At 38.9% G+C, this 27656-nt stretch overlaps 1 long non-coding RNA gene across 1 annotated transcript in view; it reads right to left on the reverse strand.

Annotated features, from left to right (window-relative positions):
* Positions 1–19626: 19626 nt before the first annotated feature.
* The window catches only part of LOC106017518 (uncharacterized), a 28535-nt gene continuing 20505 nt past the window's right edge, over positions 19627–27656 (reverse strand). Inside the window, exon 3 of the long non-coding RNA XR_001191012.5 lies at positions 19627–20902. This is a non-coding gene — a long non-coding RNA (uncharacterized lncRNA). The remainder of the gene's footprint in view (positions 20903–27656) is intronic.

A 27656-nucleotide genomic window follows, 5' to 3' on the forward strand; every position in this document is an offset into this window, starting at 1 on the left:
GAAGGCTGTGGGGTGTCCCCCTTGTAGACCTTCAGAAGCCGCCTGGACGTGGTCCTGGGCAGCCTGCTCTGGGTGGCCCTGTGTGGGCAGGGGTTGGAGCAGCTGGCCTCCAGAGGGCCCTGCCAGCCTCAGCCACTGAGGCCCTCTCAGTGAGACAATAATTTGGTGAAATCTGGAAGGAGAAAAATAGATTCTTAGTTCTCTTAGACTTTAGAAGAGTTAAACTATGGTGGGAAAGTGCTGTCCATATTCTTATAACCCAGTCTCTGCCAGGTGTTCTTAATAAATAAATAAATAAATTCTTGCAGAATATAACAATTTATAAATCTTAAAACATAGGCCACAAAAATAACCGAAACCACCTGTTTCCACTTCCTCCCTAGAAAAGAGTACCACAACATATAAAGCACAGAGCGGTGAAAGTCCTGAAGAGGAATCATGGCTAAAAGACCTGCACAGAACTTATTTACCAGGGAAGTGGCATGTCCCCTTCTTTTCCACTTTAAATCCAAGTGTTTGTATTCAGTGTCTTTTGTATAGTTTCAGTTTACTTGACCATAAACCTCACCTACTAGAAATTTGGCCTCAAATTGTCTGTGCTGTGTAAGATGTAGGATTCTTTCCAGGCTTTATATTAAGTGAGTTGAGTTTAGTTTGGAATCTAAGGATGAAAAACATTGGATGTTCTCACTGCAGTGCACAAAATACATTTTATTCTCACTCCAGCTGGAGGTAGTGAAAGCTACCATAACAATAGCTTCCATTTCTTATGGTCTCCTGCTTAGATACAAATCTAATACTGATGTTAAGTGGTGCTTTACCCTGTGAGTGCCCTGCCAGTTCTTGTTGACTTCATCTGTATGCTCACTATGTAATTTGTAACCGTGGCCAGCAGATGATGCATTCCTTCTGTGTGGTCTCTTCTGTTGCTGGCCAGTACTGAGGAAATGTTTTGGGACTTCACTCTCCCTGCATTGCTCAAAACCCCATAAAAGCATTTTTAGGGTATGGAATAGGTAGCTCTCTCTAACACTACTGCCTTTATAAGGACAGTCCAAACACTTGTTCTCAGAAATGCCAGGTGTTCTTGTTTCCAATCACATACAGCCTTTGCTTTGTGTTCTTTGTACTAGTGTGCTCCTAACTGCAACTGATTGTTGCACTAATATTTGAAACCACTATGTCTCCAAACATCGGGAACTCATTGCTTAGGCCCTTTATCTTTTATTTCTGTTATTTTACTTAAATTAATGAAATAAGTAAAACAAAAAAAAAAAAGGGGGGGGGGGGGGGGGAAGAAAATTTTCCTTAGCTGTCAAAACAGCAAAATTGCATCAGTTTTTGGGGTGAGGCATTCAGACTCTCGAGAAATTGCCTCTGAGATGGCTGTATGCTATACACATTATATATAATGGTTTGCTGCACAATAGCAGCTAATTGATCATCAGAAAGCACTGTTAGTAATTCAGATATCATTAAGTATATTACACATTAGCACTTCTTGTTAGCTGCAATTACGACATTCCTGTGATTGACATTTATGTTGTCAACACTCACTCTGCAGCATGCATGGTTAAATAAGCATTAATGCTACAAAGTCTGGTTTTAATATCTGCTTGAAAAACCACAGTTATCCAGCCTGCCTCATTGTTGCAGCACTGGCCTGGAGTGAAGATGTAGGAGCTTGTTGTGCTGGATGATGGGATGTCTTTGTGATTCGATTCCTCAGAGCCAGTTTCCCTTCAGCCCTCCAGCGACACAAAGGTGACTTGCCAGTGCTGGGAGCCAGTGCAGCTATGCAAAGCATGTTTGCTTGGTGTCTCTTTGCTGTGCTGTTCAGGTTTCCCAGGGGGGACAAAGTGGTTCAGGAAAAATAGTGAAATGACATATGCTTGAACTAGGAGCACATGGCATCTGTAAAACTTCCATCCTTAATGGCTTGGCAGTGGATCATTTGGGAATTAGGGATGAAAGCAACAGATGTTATGCATTCAAGCACCTGGATAAAGAAATAAAAACCCGAAACTACATATATTATTTTGACAAAGCAAAACGGTGAAACTTGTATTTGTCTGTGATGTTCCATCCTATTCAGATAAGGTGCTGTTTGTTTTTAAATGGAAATATGGCTTGGCATAACATGACAAAACCATAAAGGCCCTTGTGTCCATGTTACATCTGGGTCAGATGTATTTGATGTTCTTACTTTGATCTCCTGTGTAATCAGTGTGTTTTCAGCTTAGATCTTGAATCCACATCTCCTGTAAACAAGAACCATTCCCAGACCTTTTGATCTGCAAAATGACTCATTCTTCCACAACTCTACTCTGGGACAGCACAGAGAGGGATTCCTGTTCCTGGGGGTTTCTTCGGCATGCTCCTCTGAGACATATCCAGCTCACTCCTAAGAATTTAATGCAACAAACTAAGGGGTCTGATGGATCTCTGTGAGCCTTTCCTTTGGCATTCCTTCCATAACTTTTTTTTTGGACTTTAGAAGCTTGGATAAAGTTCCCTATGATAACTGAATATCTTGACCACATTGCCTGAGACTTGTTAGATAAGGAAATTGGGACTGTAAAGGGAGAAAGGAAGCAGTGCACGGTGTAAAGACTGATAGATTGTTAAGGAAGCAAAGAAACTGGAGAAAAGGAACCTACAAGATAAAGTTGGACAGAGAACAGAGATGGCAGAGCTAGCAAGGAGCTTGGCGATATCTCCCTCCTTGCAGATATTCAAATGCCATCTGGACATGATCCCCAGCAGTGGAACTGAGGTGCCTGGGGCAAGGCCATTGCACTGGCTGAGGAGTTTGAAGGAGAAAATAGAACTCTGAGCTCCTGTGATCAAGACCTTAGGGTAGGGAGAAGTGACAGGATGCAAGTGAGATGGGACCCAGGCTGCATGAGCGGTCCAGGGCATGGGAAGCAGGCCTGGCATGGGGAGGAGCAAGCTTGCAGGGACAGGGGAGGGGAAAAGAAAAGACTGAGGTCAGCCTGAAGGGAGAGAGAGTCTTGGAAAATGTGTGAGAATTATTGACTAATAAAAACATACTGTTCAGTATATGACCATACTCCTGACCTTCACTTTCATCCACACTTGATACTTTTAATGGAGCAAACTGGCAAAATGTCCTGTTCCTTTCTGAGATCGTGGAAGCCTCTCTCTCTTTTCCATGAAATTAACTGGTTAGGATCTATAATTAAAACCAAAAACCGAACGAACCACTATGAAAACAATTAGCTTCTATAAAATGTTAGGGTTCAATTCAGTCCAGAAAGATACCTTTTCTTTGAAATATTACAACCATTTTGGAAAACAAAACAAAACAAAAAACCCACACTTTTTCCCACCCATCTCCCCCATTTGACCTGAGAGCACTACATGAGTTATGGTTCTTATGGTTCTTACCAAAAATAAGAAGAAATCATGTAAGGAAAGACAATGCTGATGCTTTTACAGAAGTCTGAATCAGACTAATCCTTTATAGGAGTGCATTTTGACATTTCAAATCACCCCTAATTGTGCTCTTCTAAAAGACGCTTTTCCATGACTAGATGGAAGCATTTCTACTTAATATCCTAAGACGTTACCCATGATTTCTATTTCTGTCTGTCTTCTCTATTGTGCCTCTTTTGTGTGATATACTCAGAATGTGGGTTGTAGCTGTGAGCTTTATTTCTGTTGTGTAATGCAATAGATGTGAGCAATGAATCCTATTACAGAGACAGAGAGGAATTCTGCAGAACATATTTCATTTGGTGATATGAAAAGTATAGAACTTACAAATAATGTGAAATGCAGCAACCTCCTAGGTTGTACACAACGAGGCGTGAAACCTGTTTAAGTGCAAGCAAACAGAAATGGAAAACACCGACACATTTTTCTCCTTCATGGGTGAAGTCCACCTTCTAAACTCATTATTTTTATGCAAAGTCACGGCACAGGCACAAATCTTATTTTTGACTTCTCAGTTTCCCAGCGAAATTTCATGATGTTTCTTTTCTTTACTCAGCTATGCAGATAGCGAGTATCTACATGTCCTTACCTTACTCCTTTAAACCTATGTGGTTTTGACTTTAAGACTGCTCACTGAGAGCAGTGCCGGAAAACCTGCTGTCACATATTGTCCTCTGCATGTTTTGGTGGCTGTGTATTAGGGACCAGCGGTGTCCGCTAAGGACATGGATTCCAAGCCAATGACTTTCCCTGGCACCACTTTCACATAATGCACAAACACATGCTTAAAATACTTGCTGTGGGCCAAGTCCAGCAAGCCCGAGTGCCCTTTTCCTTACTAAAAGTACCACTGGCTCATCAGGTCATTTTTAGCTTTTGGCTAGAAAACTGCTCGGATTTACCGAGAGAAGCTGGGAGTTTCCCTGGTATTTTCCGTTGAAAGAAATCTACATCCTGTTATTGGAATGCTTTTCCTCTTCCCTTCATGGAGTGAAAAATGTCCGGGAATATGATGTTTTGTTTATGAGCAGCAAGTGTCTAAATAAGAAGAGAAAAGCTATCTATCAAGGTGCTAATTTAAAATCCAACACAAAGTGAACAAGACTACAAAATATGAATAAACATATATGTACATCTAAAGGCATTAAATATGGTGTGTTTGGTCCTAAAAAGCCTGTCTTTCTGGCCTAAAATGTTTACATTCATAACTGAAAATATATTGTGCACATACATCCTAACCTATTTCTGTACAATGTGTATGTGTGTGTTTGCCTGTCGATTTCACTGAGTTGCATAGACCTGTGTAAACCAACCAGACCTTCGATCCTGTTAGTGTTGGTGGGGTTTCCATGATGTCAGATAGCCACTAGGGGGGACTGTGACTCTGTGCTGGAGAAGCCGGATTTAGGGGCTTTTGAGCACGGACTTTCTGTTCCTAATACGTTTGTTTAATGCTTCGTTGCCAGGTCTGGTCCGTGTCTGTGATAAGTCTAACACAGCAGAGAGGTAGGTTGTGCCTGGAGCTTTCCCTTTCACCCAGTTGGAAGCTGTGGGAGGAGGGATGGTGTTGGCAGCCTCACTGCGTGTGCGAGGCTGGATGGAGGGAGGCTGCTACAGTCATGTCAACATCTGACCAAGCTTTCAGGAGGGCAACGGTGGCCCCAAATCCTCTATTGACCCCTGTGGACACCTTACTCTAGATATTTACATGTACTCAATTGATGTATTTGGTATGAGACTACTGGTTTCACCAGGAATCCTGGTAGGAATTCACAGAAGAAAATGAAATCTGGTCAGGGAAAAATTTATTTCCTTAATATCTCTGAGCCCCAATTCAATAACCAAGATAGAAGTGTATGCAAGTTTGGCTGCACAAGAAGCCCATTCAGTAATACTTTTGTAGATCATAAATATATTTAGTTTTCTAATGGAAAGCAGAAAGCTTAAAATATGTGTGAGTACACACATAGGTATACATGATGTTGGTGATATAGCAATACTTTGTACAGTTATAAGTAACTTCTGATCTTTATTCAGAAACAGTCACATGATGAAGTATGCCGGGACAGTAGATGTTCTGATAGAGTTGAGACACCTAATTCATGTCTACTGTTGTTTCTACATCCCTAAAGTTCATTACATAGCCGTGATGGCTTCAAAGAAGAAACCCATGTGTGTCCTTTGGGACAAAGAGAACGCCGCTGAGCTCAGTGAGCTCAGTGATCCTGTAGTAATGATACTAATACCGTATCCATTTCTATTGAGCATAAATAATAACATCTTCTTCTCTTGCATCATTCCTTGTCACGTCTGAGTGCTGTGCCAGGTCCCATCTTGCTTTACTGCACCTTCATGATATATTGTTCCCTTGAAGCTTCTCAAAACTCTAAAATGCCTTGAAAACTTTTTGGGTAGTCCAGTTTGTGCAGTCAGTGGAGCCATTTAGAAATATTTCACTAACTTCTGTTAATTTGGGTAAAGCTTCCCTCCTGCTCTATAAATTGTGATCTTTATCTTATGCTTTTCAGTACTTGTGAGATGGAGAAGCATGTTAATTAGCTTGGAATAAGCTTCCAGCTGTGTAAACCATCATGTGTTGTCACTAAAGTAGCTTTAATGTATGTAAATGCCTGAGCATGTGGCACTTGATTCTCAAAGTCTCAGCTAGCCAAGAGCTAGCTCCTAAAGCACCCTCTGTACTCTCAGAGCACGCTGAAGATTTGTTTACTTTTAAAAATCAACCTGAAGTCTTCTTCATCTGAGCTTCTGCTGCCTTTGGTCCATGTGACGGACAAGGTGTCAGACAGTGAAGCTTTCAAAGCATCTGGTATACCCATGGGAGGACATGGTGTAATGCAGTGCCAAGTTAGTGATTGCCAGCCTGGAGCTGGACATGCCTGATGGCATACAGGAGCCTCTCAGCAGGGGAAAGGAGCCCACCAGCAGTGGTACTCATTTTGTCTGATTTGTGCATCTCCATGGTACTCTGCACTCTGAGATACTCAGAGGAGCAAAGAAGAGAAATGAGAGAAATCATCAAGATTTAGTGGCTTCTCAGAAACCAGATGATATAAGAAAATGAGCTGGAAATCCTTTAAAAAAAAAAAAAAAAAAAAAAAGAAGGCAACTGCAGGTCAAAAGTATACCATCATTACAGGCAGCAGTGCGTCCAGGAAGGGAAAATGAGGACAGCCTGGAAACAGCCCTTTTAAAAGCAATGGGAGAGGGAATCCCCTGAGTTCCAATTTATAAGGAAGTGTCAGGAGGGAGGAAGCAGGCACTGCAGTTCAGCTGCAGTGAGAAATAGGGCTTTTGTGTCTTTCTGTGTTAACCGTGGGGTTCTGAGAAGTGACTTGACATCTTAAACACTGGTTGTGATTTAGGTCAATCACCCCAGGTAGGGAGAGAATGAAAACTCCACAGTCACATAGACTATGTCCAGGGCTCTTGAAGCCAGCTGGAAATGTGTTACTCATTTCAGAGAGTCATAGATATTGCCCTTTTCTCTTCTCCAACAGTGAAAGGCATCAGGTGTGGTGCTGACTTTAAAATTGTAACAACCTATACTACAAAAAGGCTTCTGAGTAACCAGGATATGTTAAAAAAGGTTTCAGCCACTAGCTTTGAACAGGTGATTAAGTGCTTTATAGCCTGTGGTATACACACCAGACCCTATCTGACTCATATCAACACTAAGCAACATGTACTATTTCCCATTTTTCACTTATTTATCTTTGCAAGTTTTTATTGGTGTGTTTTCTCTGCTGCTTGGTTACAGATTTGTTCCGGACTGTGAATAATTGCTTTGAATGGTTTCTTGCTTGTTTGGCCTGACTGATCTCATTGATTTAAAATAAAAGCAAACAAATAAATAAATAAATCCAAATGAATATAAGAAAGAACCAAACTGATTGCGGAGCAGGTTGTTTTTAATGTTCTCATTTTCACTTACTGTTTGACTTTGGTCTGCCATGAAGGGCCAGCCATCACGTGTATCTGCACAGAGACACATATGCACACATAAACACACAATGGACTCTTTCACAGCCAAACTCTACCAGTAAATGGAGATTGATATTGAATGCCTGCTGCTCTCCTGCTCATATGGTTAGTTTGGATTTAATTGTGCTCACTTTTGATTGCTGCCTGTAAGGTGCTTCATGACCTTGGATGTCACACAACATTCCTCTCCCATCCGTCAGTCAAATACCAACCTGCTAAAGCATGCCTGGTTGAAGTGGGTTTCAGACTTACTGGGAAGGATGCTTTTTATTCAAACATTCTTCATAAGTATGCTTCAGTAAATGTGCCCTTTGGTTTAGACAAGGGTATGAAAAACTTCACTTAACGGTATTACTGAGGGCACAGAGTAGTGAAAAATGTAGGAGCCCAAGAATTTTTTACAGCAGGGTTTTTAGCAGATTGAAAATCAAAAATACATAAGAAATAAAAATAAAAATAAAAAATAAGTGTAAATTAATTCTTCTGTATAAACATTTCATAGTGCAATGGTTCAAGAAAGATCAAATTCAACACAAATTTTATTCTTTAGATATAAATGTCAATTTCTGAGCAACATTGCAATGTCGCAGCCAGATCATATCACTGTGGAGACAAGGGATCACTTGGTTCTCATGTCTCTCCAAATGACCTCTGATGAGTTATGCAGACATTGATAATCAAAGCCCAAATTAATAATTTTCTAGGTGAATTTCAAAGCCCTATTACTCTAACTGGTAATTGTGAAGTGCTGGGCTGGGGGATGAGGAATGAATCAGATACAGAGTTAGCTGAGAAAATAAATGTCAGACAATATCATACTAGCAAAATGTGTGTATCGAATAGAGTGATTTGAATTTGCATATTTGGCACTGTTTAATTTTTAGTTCCCTAAAACACTGAGGATAGTTATATCAGCCAAAGCTGATAAAAGTGGCATGCTGTAAAACATGTATTTTAAATCTTAGTAGCAGTCTCCCTTCTGGTCTGTAAGTACAATGCCAGCTGCCACTGGTCAACCTGATCCTGCACATTTGTGGAGTGATCACCAAGTAGAAGGAAGGCCATGATGATGGAGAGCAGCTGGGATGATCTTGTGCACAGCCCAGAGCCAAGACAACATTGCTGTCCATTTTTCAAAGCATAGTGGCTGATATGAGGACTTGGACATTCACCTCCTATTCTTGTTGAAGGCACATATGGAGTGTGTGCCTGTGGATCTTATGGCTATGATCTTGCACACTGCCTGATCATTTGGGAACAGGGTATCACTGATAGTTAAAAACAGATATGTGTAATGAGTACAAGTTGAGAAGAAAATGTGGAAAAAACACATATTCATAACATGAACGAAAGTGGTAGGAACAAAGTTCATCTTACGGAAGTTGTTCAAAACCCTAGTTACTTAAACCAAAGAAGTCAAAGTTCAATTTTAATTAATCCTAGGTTAGAATCACATGCATCTGTTTTTTGCTACCTAAATATAGATGCCTAAGTGTCATTTTATATGCTGTGGTACATCCCACTTGGTCTCTAACTGCTGTTCCAAAAATATTTAAAGTCTTTTGCAAATTCACTTTTATATGCTAGCCCTGTGAGGAGGATACCTTGATGGCTTGGAGTACCTAAGTACTTAAAGTAGCACAAGACACCAAAGCCTCGTTGTCTTAATTTACTGCTAAATCCCACTTCTAAAACTCACTGATATCAGTTCCAACCAACAGACCTCAGAATATCAGCTTTGCAAAGGTCCAGCAGTATGCTCACATTAGTAACTAGATGATCAGTATCACACAGATTTAGTAATGATATAGGCTTTGGAGAGGATTAACAGATTTAGACTAAGATGAGAGACAGCAGACCTAATTATTATTCTTTGCAAATAGGAAGGAATCTGATCTGTCCTTCCATGCATGGCTCAGGAACAAAAGAGTGTCACAACTTTTCAAATTTCGAAAGTAAAAAATATTGCTTTATGAATAATGATGAATGGAACAACTCTAAGTATTCTCACACATAATAAGCTGTCATCAGTTGCTGAATCCAGTCTGGAGATAGAGATGTTACTGTGGTTCTTTCTGTTTTATTTATGCAATGCAACATTTCATCCATCTATGCTGCAAGGTCTCCTTGAGCCTCAAGTTTGTTCTGAAATACAGCAATTTGCGATTGTTAGTGAAATGAAGTTTGAGATTCACCCCTGGGAATGAAGACCATCTGCTGTTAAGATCTCACAGATAATGACCACACAAGAAGGAATAAAGCCTTTACTGTACAAGAAGTCATCTCCTACTCTGGTATGTCAGCAAAGCACACTAGCATGGGTGTGGCATATTCTGAAAATATAGTTTACTATTCCCTTAAATGACACAAAGTAATCTGATAAAAACTCTCTTGTCACAGCTACACTTATGCTAGATATTTCACCAGCACTTCAAGGATGTGAGAGTGGCATAGACTTTATGATTTCAATAAGCAGATACTACTGTGGAAATTTAGATTTTCTAGTGTCTGGTGAAGTTGGTGCAAATGGGAGTCCCTTTCTCTACTTCTTGTTTGTGGACATGGGGAAAAAAATTACAAAAAATAGTCTCAACCATACCTTTAAAAATCTGCTGGGTGCTCTCATCTGGTTTGCCATGATGGGAAGCTACTAGTCAAGATATTAAGCATGAAAATCACTAGGCCAAATACCAGGAGACTCTATGGAAGGAAGAAATCACAAAATCTCAGAATGGCTGAGGATGGAAGGGACCTAGGAGACTATCTGGCCCAGCCCCTCTGTTCAAAATGGAATCCCCTAGAGAAAAGTGCTCAGGTTAGCGTTCAGATGGATATATTTTGCATACCTCCAAGGATGGAGATGCCATGATCTCTATGGGAAACATTCCAGTGTTTGGCCACCCTCACGGCAGATAAGTTTTTCCTTATATTAACATGGACTTTTCTGTATCCCAGTTTGTTCCCATTGACTCTTGATTCATTGAGAACCACTCAGTAACATCTGACTCCATCTTCTTTGCCTCCCATTTAGTATTTCTATACAGTGATTCTTCTCCAGACAAAAAAATCTCAGTTCTCACTGCCTCTCCTTGCATGTCAGGATTGGTTCTAATCTCCTAATCATCTCAGTTGCTCTTTGCTAGGCTTACTTCAATATGTCCCTCTCTCTTTTATAACAGGGAGACCAGAACTGGACACAGCACTCCTGATATGTCTCATCAGTGCTGAACAGAGAGGAAGGGTTACCTCCCTTCACCTGCTGGATATGCTATACCTGTTACAGCCCAGGAGGCTGTTCTTTCCCCATTGACACACTGCTGTCTCATGTTCATTTTGGTGTCCATTAAGACACCCAGGTCTTTCTCTGCAAAGCTGCTTTCCATCCGACTGTCCCCCAGCATGTACTGGTGTATGGGGTTGTTCCTTCCCAGGTACAGGACTTGGCATTTCCCTTTGTTGTACTTCATGAGGTTCCTATCAACCCCTGTATCCATTCTGTCAAGGCCTTTTCAAATGACAACACAACCTGGAGTGTAACAGCCACTCCTCTCAGTTTTGCATCACCTGTGAATTTGTAAGGCTGTATCCTGTCTCCATCATCCAGCTAAAAATCCAAAAACATGTTGGCATGGCTCAGGTAACTTTCCCTGATGCATTCTCTCACATGCACACTTGCTTATCTGGGTCACTGATGAAGGTACTAAATACAACTAGTTCCAGCATCCATACCTGGGGAAGATCCAGTATCTTCTACATTCCATAAATGATACTTAAGCATTTTTTTTTTCCTATTTTTTCCTATTTTTTTTTCTCTCTATTCTTCCTCTTCTTTCTTTCCTTTAACAAATTTTCAAAAAAAGAATTCTTCCTCCAGAACAATGGCACCCTGTTTCTAGCAACCCTTGGTGTGGAAGAGCATTTGGTTAGTTTTTCTGCACTGCTGTTTGTGTTATTTCATGTTTTCTGCTTCTGACCTTAATCAAGATGATGAGATTTTCATGGCAGACACTATTTCATGATTTTGTGCGAATGTCATGTAGTACAGTCCAATACCCTGCAAGCAGCTACAATATCCTTATTCATCTTACTGTCAGATGATCATTTTCTACTGACACATTTTGTAATGATTTGCTGTAAAATTTAGTATGTCACAGAACCTCTCAGACACAGGAGTCTGGGGCAGGGAAAAGGGCTTGCTTCCCACCAGAAAGTACAAAGGAGAAAAGCACCTAAGCACCTTCTGTTCCCCAAACAGGAATACAGCCGCTGGAGTTCATTTTATTACTTTGCTTACCATAGCAATTTTAAGCTTGAGCCAAATATGATCTAAGTAATTTAATTTGTTCATAAATGTTGTGCTACTTCTCACCTATACATCACCACTGAATGTCATAGAATCTCTTTTGGGCACTGTATGGCACTGCACAAGAAATATGCTTCAAGGTATTAGTGAAGCCATAACTAGTTTCTACTGCATCATTTGAACCTTGATACTCAAAGCCTTTGACATGAGAGGAGTTTTCTGTCTTTATCACTCATACCTTCTGTTGTCTTGGGTTTCACCTGGATAGTGTCAGGTAACTGATTGCAGTTTGTGTACAGTGACTGGTTTCTGGAGATGGCTCCCATCTATGTACACAAGCAGTCACCCAACCTCAACAGAGTAGACCTGTCACCTGGGAGCAACCACACTTTAACCAATTTGTTATCCGCTAATCCAACCAGATAAACTGCTGAAGGAGTATTTCGCACCAGTATTTAGACTTATGTGAGAACATTTCATAGCTTGATTTTACCATTTTAATTTAGTGTGTAGTAACTGACATAATTGCTTATATGGAATTAACCCCTTAACTTGGAGAATATGTTTCACACGTGCAAAGTAGAAGTAGCTATGAAGGACAGGATATGCATTTTTATTTTGCTTTGTGTGTTTTGTAGGAGGCAGTCTGTTTCTTCCCCTCAAATGTTCCTGATTTATTGTTGTGATGGATAAACTACACCTCTAATTTTGTAAAAGGGAGGGAAAACAAAACAAAACAAAACAGAACTGTTTTTGACCTTGACAGAAGTTAGGGGTGAATGGAATAACTTACTGAAATTTCCTCAAAAATATTTCACCTTGGGACAGACTGTAGACAGGAAAAATCTAGCCTATTGGAAAATGCAAAGGGTTTAACTCCTCTATAGCTTTGTAAATATATAGATGTAGCAATCAGAAAGCAGCAGTTCCTAAAAAACTCACAAGCGCATTATATGATTTCTAGCAATGCATTTAAGGTAGCTGCATAGTTCCATTAAACACGTCTGTGAGCTTCACAACATTTAGTGTTTTCTCTCATAACATCCCTAATAAGGAGAAAATACCTCTGTCCTCATTTTGCAGAGAGAAAACTGGGAGAGAGTTCAAAGCATTGCTTCATAAAGGCCACTGCACTGAACTTGACCATATGAACTTGTTCCTGAATTTATTCCAGCACACAAGCTGTTGTGGCTCAGACCTATGTGCTGTGCTCCTCAGCCCTCCCTGCTGGGGGGACAGGAAATATCCAGTAACAATACATCTATACGACTCTGTAAGCAGTCATACCAATAGCTACGTAGCTGAATAGCTCTGCTAATGTGTGTATCAGTCCTGGCTAATGAGGAGCAATGCCAGTTCATCCAGGAAAACTGCATGGGCTGCAGAACCTGGGACAGGTTGGTCAGAGTATGCCTGGATGCCTCCAGGTGACACTGATGTGCTTGGCAACACCACCCTCCTTGCACATGCAGAGGTGGCCAAGGCTCTGTGGCTTGTGCCTCAAGGCACTGGAGTCACAGGTAGTGGAGCTGTCTGGTCCAGTGTCTGGATCTGTCTTATACCTAGGTCAATCTAGGAGCAAATTACACCTGCCTAACAGATACTGAAGGTATTGAGTTCACTGCAAAGCAAAACAGTCATTGCCAGACCACAACTAATGAAGAAAGTGTTACGTACTGCACAACATTTTGTATCAAGATTAGAGATGTTAATAAAAAATGGGGAGATCTGGGCTAATATTTTGGTTGTCTCAGGAAGATTCAGATTGTCTTTCCCAGGGACTGTACTCTTTGGCAGTCTACAAACAAGCATGTGGTGATGGCCATCTACTCTACAGGCAAAATGCAAAATTGATGGGAGCACAGCAAGAAAAAAATTAATTCTGTGATCTACTATTTATAGGTAGATTCTTGCCAAAGAGAAAACCTTGATAGGGGTTTTATGCTGTATGACGCAGTCATGGCACAGTGTAGAATTTTAAATCTATAGTCACCATGACTCAGTGCTGGTGATTGCTGCTAAAATATTGCCAGTAGTCCCTTTTCACAGAGAAAATGGCAGCAGGTGGAAGTTTAAAGTCTTATGAATGGGTTGAGGGTGATAGGTTCGCAAATTGCTTGGCATGAAAGCAGCTGCTGAGCATGCAGGCAGACAACGCCATTGCTGCCAGTTGTGGCACAGGACAAATAAGAAATGAAAGCCAGGAAGGAGCTCTGTCATGAAGGGTGTTTGCAGTGAGCTGTGCCAATGTGAAGAACTGCATAATGGAGAATTGGTGTCATTTTTCCTTGTTTAAGTGAGAAATGACAATAGCCATCTTTGCAGATTTCTGAACAGAAAAATCTTTTTTCTTTTGTTCAGTGTATATGCCATTCTAAATGACCATTGCTTGCTTCCTAGGCTGGGACATATAATGGTAGTACTTCTGCTCTCATCCCCTAGTGTTAGGTCATGTGAAAAGGGAAGGATCTGGCCATCATGCTGCTACCCCAGCTCTGGAGTCTTCTTAGAACTCACCACAGAGGCTTCTGCTTGGCTCTGGGACCCCTTGCCCAGGCATAGCCACTTTGATTTCCAGAGTATGAGAGAAGCTTCATTCTGGTGGCGGTGACTTGCAGGTGACCTCCTTTACAAGTGGGGCAGGTGGTGGGTGAGCACAACTGGAGTGATTTTCAGCAAGTAAAGCCTGATGCTCTGTAGAGCTGCTTGAACTCAAAGACCTTTTCACTTCCAGATAGGAGGAGTTTCCTTGGACCTGTCTGCATCCTATCATATCTAAAGCTTCTTTAAAATGGATGTTAATCCTCAAAATATTTGAAGGTATTTCAGAAATTAAGACAGACTATTTAAATGAGTTGTTTTCATAAAAAATCAAACTCATGGTGCTAGTTGTCTTCTACTCCATGGGCTCTGTTAAGAAACCTGAGGGAATGTGTGATACAGTATGAATTTATTGAGTGTCCTATTCTTTCTTCTTCAGGTTTGTTTTTCTTCATCACTGGGACAGGAGAGGTATTCTAGAACTTTAAAAGTTAATTCTTATTTCTTTTAAGTCAGATTTGAAAACTTCAGAAACCCAGGTCATTCTTTACAGCTCCAGGCTAGCAGAGAACAGGATGTTTGAGGCACAAAACAAAGCAAATCAGTCTCTCAGTCAGTCAATCAAATAGCTAGGATCCTTCTCTTGTAGAAAAATAATACCTAAAGCATCTTGCCAAATATTTTAAATAAATGTTGTCCCATTACATCAGAGAATGGTGCAGGGTGTGCTGGTGTTTCTCTTTATACAGGGTAATATTGTTTGCAAGAATAGGAGACTTCAATGAAGAATTTTGGCAGTGCCTTGAGTTATAATCAGCTATCATTTATTATCTATGATCACAGTGGCATAAAACGCTTTTCTTAGCATTATAGGCACTTTCAGAGGAAAGATATTACAAAGACATTTAAGTTCAGTGAGAGGTATTTTTTTACAATCTACAAATGTGTTGTACAAATGTGTGCAAATGAGGGCAGAATTTTGAAATCTGGAGATTAAGGGAAGGGATGTATATGATGACTAGAATGCTTTTATCTCCAAACTACCACTGACTGGGTAAATAAAATTTAAACCATTTTCTTCCTGGTTGGTGGTAACCAAAGCCTTTCTTTTGGTGGTCACCAAAGCCTGATACAGCAATATGATAATGGATCATTCTGACAAGCATTGAAAACTCTACTAAATAACAAACTTGAAGCTGAAATGTTATGAAACATTGAGACATGTCATTGGCCAACATTTGCATAAAGAGTAAAGGGGGTTGTTTGTTTAAGAAGGTTATATAAACAAGACTTTCCCTTACCACCACATTTGATACTAGTTACTGTACCTCTGTCAAAATATCAGATCAATCATCCTGAACTGCTGACTTTTAGAACAGACTTGATTTGTACTCATATCAAGTAGCATCCAATGACTGTTTCTTTAGTAGTCAATTCTCAAAAATAAGTGCATTTCACAATTTGCCAATAGCTCAATGCAAAGAAGCATTATATTTCCTTCTGGAATGTTACCTCAGTTTTCAAAGCTTCCTACAATGTTGGATTTCAGAGTCTGCATTTTTTCCACTCTATAAAAAACGTGTCTAAGTGCATAAAAATACTGCAGAAGTAAAAAAAAAAATACTGTGGTACTAAAGCAAGTAGTTGTACCGTATATTTGGTGGTGAACAGTGAGCAGATGAAGGAGTAAGTTAAACATAACAGTCAGCATTTCATTTCTGATCTTGTGTTTTAGCCTGCCACCACTGAGGCAAGGCTATATTTTGCCATGGTGCATGCTCAAGAGAGCTCTAAGCTGTCTCTGAGTGAAAGATGTGTCTACAAAGGGTAATGCAACACTAGACACAAAGATGTCTTGGTCATAGGAACAATATAATGTTGTGAGCTTTGCTCTGATCCTAAACTAATTCTGCTTCTAGCTTAGGCCCAGAGATGCTCAACCATCACTACACTACTTGGGCTCTCCTAGCCACTAGGGTCAGCTCTGCACTGAGTGCCCTGATAAACTACTGACATGTCCTGTGGGCTCTGCTAGAATCAGGTCTTGCTGCTGCAGGCCTGCATAGCTCCACTTCTTTCTTGGTTATGTACTGAAGAATGGAGAAGAAGAAGAGATTTGCTGGGGTTTGTTTTGTTGCTGATGTTTTTTGAAGGCTTTATAGGTAATTCAGTCTCAGCTTACAGTGAACGGTGGTGAAGGACGTCTTTGTGTCTCACTGGATGTGTCAGTAAGGGACACTCCTTTATAATTATGCAGTGGTCACTCACTAGCACACTAGCAGTTTTTCCTTTCTTTACAATTTGACTAGTCAGATATTTTTAAAAATAGATCATCTTTATAACCATAGTGCATCAGAGGAGAGTAACTGCCTTCCTTCTTTCAACTTTGAATGAATCATGGAGATAATCATGGATACTTAAAAAGCTGTATTCCCAAATACCAGGCAGCTATTTAAAATCTGTGATCAGCTGTCATAGTGTCCTGATGGAGGTTGGATGGCTCTGAAATGTTGACAAATGCACTATTTGAAAATAAAAGCAAGTTATAACACACCAGACTGCAAGCATCTGTACTGTGAAGCCTGGATGCAAAGCTCAGAAAAGAACATGGAGTGGGATTGCACGCTGACAGTTCTCAGGCGTTTTTATTCAAATGTTTCATTTAGGTTGATTTAAAGCCTTCATGAGCAATGCCAATAAAATAAATAAATAAATAGATGCAGAGAGGCTGCGAGCATGCAGTTATCGTGGGAGAATGACAAACAAATGCCCACATAGCATGCTGTATTGGGGTCCCAGCTTGTTGCCGCCTTGGTGTGACAGGGTCTGTGGGTTTCTGAAGTGGTATCAGAGTCACACACTGGCTCCTGATGGTGTTCAGATGTGACATCCTTAAACGTGCAGGTGTATACCTGTGTGCACACATGCAGACAAGCACATTCCCATGGATCTATGGTTCTGTTTGTGAGGACAACACATTATTAAGGGAATAAACAGCATAGGAGTACTGGGGATAAACACCTGGAGTACTGGGGTGGCAGGAAAGGTGTAAAGTAGAAGATGTAGCCATTACATGATGGTCTCCTGCCCCAGAAACACCTTAGGTCCAGCTTTCTGTGCCCAGTTACCACCCAGTGAGGTCAAGGTCAGCATTACAGCAGCTAAGAGAACTGTGAAGACCCTCATCTTTCTCCCCTTCACAGCATAGCTCAGATGCCTGACTGAGGCTTAACTGATGATCCAAAGATGGTACTAGCTGTCTTTGCCCTAGATTGTTTAATTGATTGTTTAGATTGATCTCTAGACACACTGATTCTTCTGTAAAAGCACTTGAATATCTTAATCTCACCTCAATAGCAGCCTTTCATTTCAGTATGATGTCATAGAAAAACCTAAGGAAAGTATATTAACAGGATATTACCCTGTGATAAATTTCAGAACATTCTCCCAGCCAATCAGGGGCTTCTGTAGTTTGACATAGTGTCTTTGTCTTTAGCAATGAATTCTTTCACATATTGCTCCAAAAATTTGTCTAAATGATTTTTGATCGTATGTCAGAGTTGATCATCCATTTTAACTTGAGACAAAACAAACAAACAAACAAACAAACAAACAAAAAATCCACCAGAACAAGAAGAGCAATGAAAAGGTGGTTTAACTGCACTGTCTGGAGACATTATTTATTTATTTATTTATTTATTTATTTATTTATTTATTTACTTTTAGACTGCTTTTGTTAATGCTATGCTCTTCACTCGTGACTCTCCGTCATACAGCCTTTTTACCTGAGAGCATGGCCAGTGTTCTTTGTTCCTAGGGGTGTAGTTTTGGGTATGTCTCTGTTAATACACGTTTTGAAAGGCAATAGAAGAAAGTGTTACACAGCATCTCACAGTGGTATTATAGCAGATTTGCAGGATCCTAAGCCAAGACTGTGGCTACACTGGTCGACACTGTACTTGTATACAAATAAATACACAGACCTTTGGTACAGAGGGTGAGGCTTACTTATAGGAAGGGTTCTTTTCAGGGCCAGGCAAAACCAAGATGCTCTAAAGCTAAGAGGACTTTTTATTTCTGTATAGAGGTTTCCTAATATTTACATCTTATAGTATGACTGAAACATTAGGAAAAGCAGATTAAAAAAAAAAAGTAGAAAAAAAGGATTATTAGTCATGTTTTACAGGTGGAGAAACAAAGCACAAAGTGCATGAATTTCCAGGTTGCCCAGAAAAATTTTGTGTTTCTGTTGACCTATGTCTCTTGATGAGCTGAATGTTTGTTGGAGCACTTTCAGCTTGGGCAGTTCCTGGAGAAGTGTCAGGATGCCAGAGAACAGGGGAGAGCAGGCATTCACCACAGGGAATGAGCACTCACTGCTTTTGTCTGGTCTAGCAGGGCTCATCTCTCAGGAGACAACATGAGGGGAGGGAGCTTGCAAGTTTATGCAGAGAGAGAGAAAATGTCTGAAGCTTGAAGCTGGTAAGTACAGTGTGACAAAATCAAGAGAGAGTGGGCAGATGAGCATATCAATAGAAGGTGCTCATGACAACTCCCTTTTCTTCTTTTTGCAGACCAATGGCATTCCTCTTCCAAACCAAATTAACCTTCTTTAAACCAAATTTCTGTTTCATGACATTAAACACTTAGTAGATTTCTTCAATGTGGCTGCAAAAATCCAGCACTGGATAAACGGATTTCTTTGTCTCAATCTTTGTCTCAGTTATTGTGTAGGAAGTGCTGCACAATTCATTAAAAAGAGGGAAAAAAAGGTTAGAAGAAATCAGAGGTCTAACCCTATGGCTGATGGGTGAGACACTGTACAGGTAAGAAATTTCTTCTGGTCCTTCCTCTGAGAAGTTTGCAAATACATTATAGCACAAAAGCAACTAAGAGAGGCCCGTGACTTTATGCTGAAGGAAAATCTGTTGGATGATGGGGATTTAAATACCAAGAACAGACTGGAACTTTCCATGTCCTATGGATGTCATTGTTGAGTATTATTTTTTAGCTTAATCCACCATCATCTTTGTATTCGTCTCTCTCTCTCTCTCTCTCTTTCTAAAAGTAATAAGCAATTCAACAGAATCTGCAATAGCTCCTGTAATGTAGCAGTAAAACTGCTGCCATAGGATGCCATGCAGCACCAGTGTAAGGGGACAAACACAAGCAGACTGGCAATTTAAAGGACAGGCCTTTGGGCTTTACATTTCTTTAATTTTCTTCCTTGTCATTATAATATCCATTTAATTGGTATTAATGTAGACAATAACACTTGAACCAAACTAAGCAGTAGTCTTTTATAATGCAAGCTCCTTCAGTGCTCAGTCCCTCTGAAATAAGTTGTACAGAAACATGAAAACATGATTCCTGCTTGGGTTTATTAACTCTTCTGATCCTAAAGATGAGTTAAAAACTCCAACAACCTACATTGTTAGTTCTAATCTTTGATTGACTGATTGATTGATTGATTTTTGATGTTATAATAAAACTGAGATAGAAATGTTTCTTTGTGACATATTCCTCTAGAATGTTAGCCTTTCTGCTTTGGCTTCTTCTTGTGTGTTCCCACTGATCTAAAATCTAAAACCAGCCTGAAACTTACTGGGACAGGAAGCACATTTTCCTTTTGGTATGTGGCATAGTGGAGTCTATGAGACAAACAATACAAAACATAGCTAAAAATAGTTGACACTCCAGAAACTCAGCAGGAGTCAAACAGATTTATTTTCTAGACATTTCCCTCCTCTTTCCTTCCTTCCTGTTTTGGCCTTTTGAAGTGTTTGAGATAATCCCTGATATGATGCATAAATAATCTTCTCACTTGATAAGAAAAACAATTTATTGATTTTTAAGAAGGCTGTGCAGTAATTTCTAGGAAAACTTTTAGTAAAGATCTCACTACACTAGTTCTTTTTGGCATTGTGAACATAGAATGTTTAATTTCTCTACAGTAATCAGGGTTACATGACTGTAATCATTTAAGTCAATACAGCTATATGAAAAAAAAAAAAAAAAGACCACATTTGTCATTCTCACTCCCAGTGTGAAAATAGAGAGGTTTTCAATCAACTTGTAAATTGATTTATATAAACTGGGACTTGCTCCCATTTGTAAGAACTCTTCAATCTGTCTCTGTGCCTAAAATTAATATACATCCAACCAAATACATTTATTTCTTAAAGAAGCAGGTAGGGGTTATGTTGATTTTAATTAAATCAGTTCAAAGGTTTTAGTTAAATCGGCATTATTTCTGCATATAGCTGGCCCTTGTGGCCCCCATCACAGAGCTAATCTAGACAACTTTTATAGGAACTTTGTTTCATCTTTTATGTTTCTACTGTGGGTTTATCTTCCTAGTGGTTGCATCGTGAGATGACTCAAACGAAAATAAAACAGCCTTAATCAGTGGGATACAACTTCATTTGCATAAATATAAACAAGTTTCATGAAATAAAGCTAATATAACACAAAAATTCGCTAGTCTGTTGCTCCCATATCAACAGGTCATGGCACCCAGGCTTCTCACAGAAGTAATAGTCTTCCCAATGTCTTTTCATACATCCTCATCTCCTCATCTCAGCTTCCTTCAAAAACCTGCATAAGAAAGCAAAAAGAAGGTATTAGCATGTAGCCATAAGCAAACTGGCAAGCATTTGTGTCCCTGATTCATGCATGGGGAAATTAGTGCTTTATCAAATGGTGACTGTCCATGTTAGTATGCATGCTGCAGCTGAGTTAACTACCTGGGGCACCTTGTGGCATTACACAAATAGTCTCTGGTGTTCAGGAGACTGATGACAGGTCTCTGATCTCAGGATGCCCGATCCAAGTGTAAGTTACAGCAGGAGTTTTAATGGACATTTGTAGAAGAAAAGTTTCCATGGGAAATGGGAAACAACAGAGATCTACCCCGACATGTTACCTTCCTTTTGACAGTCTTAAGATCCTAACTCCCAAAGCATCCCCTGTCAAAAGCCAAGCAGTAGAAGGCAGGCAGGCAGTAAGGACAGTTCTAATGCAGTTGTGGGAAGGTACATGACAATGGAGAACTTTCCACAGCCAATCAGCAGCTTTTCATGACCACTTTCTTCTGAAGATCACTCAAATATAGTGATCTGCCATAGAGAGAGGTTTGTATTTTAGGTGACAGAGACAATAGAAAGACCAAATACTGTTCTTGGTGAACGTTCTATCAACTTCAGAGGTGTTCCCTGAGAGTGTGCCGAGCCCTGGGATAAACGGGTCTTCTATTTATATTTGAGTTTGTATTTGAACTCACTATTGTGTACACAGGAAATGTAGAAAATAGTAAGATTGACAATATAAATCATTTCATCATTATTATCATACAGGGCCTTGGACACTGTTGAGACTTTGCTTTCCCCTGTTGTAAAGAGTATAATTGAGGAAGATTCAGAATATTTTGGTCTAAGTAATTCAGAGATGAGCTCAGGTTTGGATTTAGTTTCTGTGTTTGAAGGTGGTATTACATTCAGCTGTGCATTCCTATCTCCCTCCTTGTTTAAAGGTGGAGCAACAGGGTGCAGGCTGCAAAAATTATCCTATTTGGCTACAAGAGCAGCAGCTTTTGGGAAAAGGAAGGAGTAGAAAACTTAATGTTACAAACAGCTTAATTCAACTCAGACCTCTTGAACTTTTCTTTCAGAGTCCTAAAATTAAATATTTATGTTTTTAAGAAGATATGCAGATAAAATGTAATGTGTGAGAATACAGATCTAGCCTTGTCTATGGAACTATAGAATTTATAAATCCTGAATATACAGTAATCACTACTGTTATCATTTTGAGTGAATGGTTTAGATTTGTTCCACTCACTGCTTCTGATTCCCAAAAATGCATGTCTCTTTGGTAGAAGAGTGATGTAGTAGGGTTTGGATTGTGTGCAGCTGGAGAGTAGACCTTATGCTTATAAAGTACAGCTGGGATTCAGAATTTTCATTTATTCCATAAATGAGTCAGCCAAGTAGAAATAAGGAATCAGACAAAAATAAAATACTTTTTGTTTGTTTGTTTGTTTGTTTGTTTATTTATTTATTTATTTTTTCCCTAAGAATCTACTAGAGTTAACATAAGTTTTTTCTGAACACTAAAATCTCATGCATTTTAAAATTTAATTTGTAAAATATAATTTGTTAGAAATTAAAATTACCAATAGCCATGTATGTATTTAAAAACTGATAAGAGATAAAGGGAGATGATCTAAAGCAATAGACTTACAGAAACAGTTTGGGGTCAGAGAAGCCAAAGACTTGCATGTGAGATCCCTGAGCTGCTTCTGCAAAGCCAAGAAACTGCCCAGAGGAAACGCCTTCAAAGAACTCCACCACTGGGGCTGTCTGCTGAAACCTATGCAAGTTATGTCCAGCAGTTGCACTTTATCTCTTTATTTGAGAACAAGCCCCAAGAAGAAGACAGAGGTTCTCAATGGGGAAGGAGATGCATGTCTTGTGTATTGCGTGGAGCAAACTAGTCTGGAGTGAATAGACACCATCCATAACCCTGCAGAAGCAAGGCAATGAAATGCTAGCCTGCCTGGCAGGTTCTGCTCTCTTGCAGGAACCAGGCTAAACCTTGAAGGACCAGCCCTGGATCAGGACAGATAAACCTGGAGTGAACTGTATCGGTTTTATATGTGTCTACTGAAGCATCTATGCAAAATGCATGGCAGCATGACTTAGAGGCGTTTGAGTCGATATCCTGTAGAGAAAACTGAAGTTCACCGTGGCTTCCTAGCTATCATTCCTTGCCACCTAAAGCCAATTGTGGGCAGAGCTCCTCTTGTGTGTGCAAAGCCAGCCTAGTGCCATGCTGTGATGGTGGGATTGGCATGGATGGTTGTGCAACCCATGGGCACAATTCACCTGCTATGTTTTCTGATTAAAAAGTGAAGAGACAAAACTGTCATGTTGAATTTAATTCCACAAAACCATCGATAAAATTCTCCACCAGACCTTACTTGTAGATGACTTGCAATGGCATGTTGAGATTGATATTTAACTGAATGAGATTTAAAGACTACTTTAAAGGGATGCTTTCCTTATCTGCCCCTAAAGTGGAAGCAGTAGTGAGGCTTCATACACATATGTTGAGAAGTGGTGAAGAGTGTCAAATAAATTACAGAAAAAAAAATAATAAAATCCTTCCCATAATTAGAGACAGACAGCAAAATACTCCCTCACATGAATAAAACAGCTGCTAAATGAAACAGTATTGTCAGGTTTAACAATTTATTACCTATTATTTTATGTATATTCTGCAAAATCAAGACTACTGCACATATTTAAAAATGACAGAAGAAGCTACTTACAAAAATATTGGTGATTAAATGGCATAGATGCAGTGCTTCTTTGTTGCCAAATCACGTGGATTCCTTTTTGATAGTTTGTCTGTCTGGATTTCATCCCTATCTGTTTTTGTTTTTATAGATATCCTTGTATTTCAGCTGGCAAAAATGCAGACCTCAGTGTAAGTGCAGACACAGAGGAATACTTTAGAAAGGTTGTTTTGTTTTGTTTAACAAGATTTAAGTAATATATTTTAGGCCATTTTAATCTTTTGGATCTTCTGCTCAATTCAATATTTTTCATTCTTTTCAATATTTAAATAAGCCTTCATTTTATTTATCCCTATTACCCAAACATTCACTTGATGAAAACATTTTTTTTCCTTCTGTGTGCAAGCTGCTAGGTGCAAAATCATAGCTCTTCTAAAATCGATGTTTATCCAAAATTTAAATGAAAATTGTTATTTCTGAAACAATCTTGTCTTGCAAAGAACTGACATAATTTAACTTGTGATAGTGAATGCCAGTTTCCATGTTGTCTAAGAAGCAGTTTAATGCTCTTTTGATATTGCTATTTACTATTAAAAATATAAAGTCTATCACTTCTTCCAGTGTGAAGCCACAATAAAGCAGGCCAGACTCATTTATCCTTTCTTACACTGTAGTTTTGAACTTTTGGCTTGCTGTGCTGGAAAGAGGGTACAGTTTTCTTTTAAACACAAAGCTTAATGTGATCTTTGATCTTTACACTTCAAAAAGTTTTTGCCTGGAACAGGCTTCTAGAGATGAGTTATAAATCCCTGAAAACAGAAATTTATAATGGAAAAGCTGTCACTACATTAATTATGGTAGCATAAATGTGGTGCTGCTTCTATACTTAATCACTGCTTAAAAATAAAAATAAGAAAAAGAAGATATTTTCACACAAAGTCTATCTTGACAGTACTCAGTGTCACATGGTCAATATTCAGTCAACTCTGTCTTAAAAAAGGGATAGCTATTGTTCATTCTCTTGGATTTAGATCTTTCATTTGTTGGTATAAGAAAGATTATAGAGTGAAGATTACATGTATGAAAAGCTTCATGGCATCCAATATCTCGAATGTTTACTTAGAAAAGCTATTAACCAGTTTACACGTGTTTATTTATTTATTTATTTTTTCCTGACATCTTTGTCAGCAGTTTAGATTCAAAGACTCTAAATTTGAAATTTCCTTTTGATCTCCTGTAGGTCTTCCTTCTGATTTCTTCTGGACTAATGCTATCTTTTTAGGCTTCAAATGGATTTGGAGGAGAGGAGTCACTTAAACATAATGTAAATGATCTAATATAGTAAACTTTGTAGGCATTTAATAGATTATGTGTTTGTGTTTGGTTTAAACACTATGCTGAGAGCATATGTTGTAGTATATTAGTATGTATCTATTTGGCAAAGGGAAAAAGCATAAATCATAAAACAGTACAAATTTCACAACGACAGTCTTCCAATGAATATCCAAAGAAAATTCTAAAAGAAAAATTGTCTGGAGATACAGCATGCTGTGCTGAAAGGTTTTCTGGACTTCAAAAGACATATAAAATGCATGACAAATAAAAAATGCTTATGAAATGGAAATAGATACCTTTTGTGCTACAAAGTACTATCGCAAAGCTGACACTGCAATCCAAAGATTATGGCTTTGGTTGCAATATTTTTGATTCACTGAATTTTAACTGTTCACAGCATATATATTTAACCCTTTACATGAATCAGAATGTGACAGAAGGATCTTTTAATATGGCTGAAGTTAAAGAGAAATAGAGTGGCTAAATGTAATCACTCCACTGAGAAATCTACTAAAATTCTGGATGCTGGACATAACAGAACAAAAACATTTTTTTCCCCTTGCTTTGAGTTCTCCCAGACTCCTATCTGTGAAGTTTTCTGTGCTGTTCCTTAAACTGGAATTCTTTTTCTGCATAATTGCATCATGATCATCTTTTCTATTTCCTACTCTGTTTTAAAAAACATTTCTTCCTCAAAGACTACCAAATGTTAAACCTTGAGTGGAAGGACATAATCGTAGGGATCACTGGAGAGAGCAGTCCTCAGTTCTGGTCCTGGGAAGTGTTATGGGATCTGGCAATATTGCAAAACATGTTCATCTTGTTCCAAGCATTTCTGGGCTCAGAAAAACTGTTAAGTACATGTTGAAATTAAAGTGTTTTCTTCATTATCATCTCATTTATGCTACATTTTGACTGGTCTTCATTTTCCCTTCTTTGTGTCATAATACACAGACCAGCCAAAAATAACAGTGTGAAAAAATGCTGTTACTACCAGCAAAACCAGCATAGGCAAAATGAGGTGCTCTCCCATCGTTGCATGCCAAAGAGTGAATTACCAGTATCTTCTGCAGAAGTCTCCGCCAGGGCGCAGGAGGTCCGAGTGATATCTGTTATCCTGAGATCCTGCCTCTGACAGTGTGCAGCGTGCTGGCAGCTCAACCTGCTGCCAGTGTGACAGATAAGTGAATTCCGTACTTTAATATTAGTATTTGTCCTTGAGGTTAGAGCTAGGCCTTGCTCAGTACTTGGGTATTTTCCTCACTAAAGAAAAAAAATCTGTCAATAGCTCATAGCATAATACTACTTCATTGAAGTCAAGGTTATTTATAGGTTTCAAATAAATTAAACACTGAGCTGAAGACCAGGGCAGAACCAAAAGATAACTGTGAGTTTCTTTTGCCTTTGCTAGGATTTTACCTTGTTAAATAACAAAAAGAACACTTCTTTCTTTCTTTCTTTCTTTCTTTCTTTCTTTCTTTCTTTCTTTCTTTCTTTCTTTCTTTCTTTCTTTCTTTCTTTCTTTCTTTCTTTCTTTCTTTCTTTCTTTCTTTCTTTCTTTCTTTCTTTCTTTCTTTCTTTCTTTCTTTCCTTCTTTCCTTCTTTCCTTCTTTCCTTCTTTCCTTCTTTCCTTCTTTCCTTCTTTCCTTCTTTCCTTCTTTCCTTCTTTCCTTCTTTCCTTCTTTCCTTCTTTCCTTCTTTCCTTCTTTCCTTCTTTCCTTCTTTCTTTCCTTCTTTCCTTCTTTCTCTTTCTTTCTTTCTTTCTTTCTTTTTCTTTCTTTCTTTCTTTCTTTCTTTCTTTCTTTCTTTCTTTCTTTCTTTCTTTCTTTCTTTCTTTCTTTCTTTCTTTCTTTCTTTCTTTCTTTCTTTCTTTCTTTCTTTCTTTCTTTCTTTCTTTCTTTCTTTCTTTCTTTCTTTCTTTCTTTCTTTCTCCTTTTTTTTTTTTTTTTTTTTTCTCTTCCCTTTACTTAGTGAAGGCAAGACCTTGCATCTGACGTACCAAAGCAAAAGAACATTTAATTCAGGATCCAGATTTTGCAGTTTGGGTCCATCTGTGATAAGAACAGAGTGTGAATTCATGGAAATGCTTCTGTGAATTTTTAATAAATTATCACTAGCCCATTATGATACAAGGTAGAAAACTTCACATAAATGTAGCAAGGAAATACCGTACAGAAAAGAGGTGCTTCCCTCACACAGAGGGGTCCAGCACTTTCCAGCAAGGTGCTGGGAGTGCTCTGTGCTCCTCAAAAACACCTCCTTGCAGCAGCATTTGACTCCATCTCCCAGAACTGCTGCAATGTTAATAGGGCTATGGGCAGAAGCACTACGTTTCTTAAGGACAGGACACAGAATAAAAATCACTGGATGAAGCTTTTCTTTTTAATCTGGTAACCTGATTAAAATTAGTTGTCTTATTTTAACAAAAAATATTTCCATGCTAACAAATGCAAACATTTGAAGTAGGTTAAACATGTTAAAAAAGCTATAAATTCTAAGGAAAGATATTTGATTACTTTTTGATCCTCACATTTTTTACACTGATTTGTATGTTTTTCCAAGGAAATGAGAAAAGTTCATTTTGGGTCAAAGGGATTTATTTATTTATTTATTTCATTATTTGATCATTTTTTGGCAACCAAACCATACAAAACAGTCTTCACATAGTTCTAGTTTGTAGTTCTGGTGATGGCAGTTTTCCAGTAAGTGTTTGGGAAT

This window comes from Anas platyrhynchos, chromosome 1 (genome assembly GCF_047663525.1).
Source record: "Anas platyrhynchos isolate ZD024472 breed Pekin duck chromosome 1, IASCAAS_PekinDuck_T2T, whole genome shotgun sequence".
Lineage (NCBI taxonomy): Eukaryota > Metazoa > Chordata > Aves > Anseriformes > Anatidae > Anas > Anas platyrhynchos.